Below are 1,675 nucleotides of genomic sequence, written 5' to 3'. Positions count from 1 at the left end.
AGGAGTGTTCCTTACAGTTTACTTACCGTCTGTAACGGAATGACATGCAGGGATGCTTTTTAGGCTATTATCGAGTGAAAGCTTGGCACCTTCAAGAGCGCGGATGATAAGGAAGCTTAGTTTAACAGAATATTCCGGGTACAATCGTTGCAACTATCTTATAAGGTTTACCATATATACCTCTCTTTCTTTTCATTCTCCTTGGCTATGATGTTTTTTTCAGCTCGTGCCGAAAATTCTATAACGAACATAGTTCGCTTCTCGAAGTCAAGAAGAACCATGTGAGGCCTCGAGTGCGCAACAGAAACAATTCTCGAGAATATAAAGTTCCAGTATATGCGGCACGTCCCATTCTCGACAATCAACTCAATTTCCCTAGGACCTGCACTTATCTTCGGAAATGTCTTTGCTCAAAATGCAGTGACGGTGTGTTAAGGGCATGCTCTTCGTGACCACGTGACAAAACTAGTCCCCGCTTATGAGCATTTTTTTTGTGTTCACTGTGTCCACACGGATTGAGACATCGTGTTTAAAATTTGACAGATTAAATAAAAAGCACTAAAGAACGTTTTTATACATCAATATGTTTATAGCTCTAAAGAAAGTTTATTCATAGATCGATGAAACAGGATATTACCATTCGAGTTATCGCACTTTGCAGATCATTTTCGGTTTGATGCATTTTGGACTTTTTGGTTCGCGTATATTGAGCACTGACACCAATTTCAAACGATAAAGTCGAGATCACATGACTAAGTTCGTTCATGAAATTTTTGTGTAGAATGATTTTCATTTTTTTTGGTCCTAAAAATAAAATATAAATTTCAAATTAGAAACATAGCAACACCAAAAATGTGATCAAATGTACTCTTCCGAGTTTTTCAACCAACTTCCATAATTCTTGACGTCTCATTTTTGACGTTGAATCGATCAGCTGATAAATATTGTTGCCAGTGAACCAAACGGCGCGGCCCAGCGTCGGACTCGGCTTGTCTTTCGCCCCCGGGCGAAACTTTATTATTATTTGATTGGTATAACTTAGAATTGTTTCACACCAGTACAAAAAGTCTACAAGAATATATAACCATTAGAAAATTTTAGTTATTTGCTGAAGATAAACATTTCTCAAGATGGGACTTGGACGGATTTTCGAGTATCACATTCTAAGATGTTCCTCGATTTTTTTAAATCGCGTCATCTACTTTATCGACGTTCTTTTTAGTGCTTTTTATTTAATCTGTTAAATTTTAAACACGATATTTCAATCCGTGTGGACACCGTGAACACCAAAAAAAATGCTCATACTCGGGGACTAGTTTGGACACGTGTTCACGAAGAGCATTCCTTTAAGGTGGAAATAACACCATCTTGGCATGCCAAATGAAACCTTTGTACCAGACTTCAATCCGGCTGATTTAAGGAAAGAAAAAGTTAGCTCACACGACACTGACTGATCTTCCACATTTCTGTGGAAGATAACGTGCATCCTCTTATCGACGAGCTGTTCACGAAAGTTTTTCTCTTGTGCTTTCTTAATCCGGGCTTTCAGGACTGAGTACTCGAGACGGAGATTTGATGCATTTCGCTCACACCTATTACTGAAGTTAAGTCCAAGTGTTTAAGCAGCCTCCTCCGCTGCTTCGTACAGAAACGCTCCTTTGCCCATTTCTTCGTG

This window comes from Belonocnema kinseyi, chromosome 1 (assembly GCF_010883055.1).
Source record: "Belonocnema kinseyi isolate 2016_QV_RU_SX_M_011 chromosome 1, B_treatae_v1, whole genome shotgun sequence".
Classification (NCBI taxonomy): domain Eukaryota; kingdom Metazoa; phylum Arthropoda; class Insecta; order Hymenoptera; family Cynipidae; genus Belonocnema; species Belonocnema kinseyi.
The sequence above is the reverse complement of the archived record's forward strand: the minus strand, read 5'-3'. Positions refer to the sequence as shown.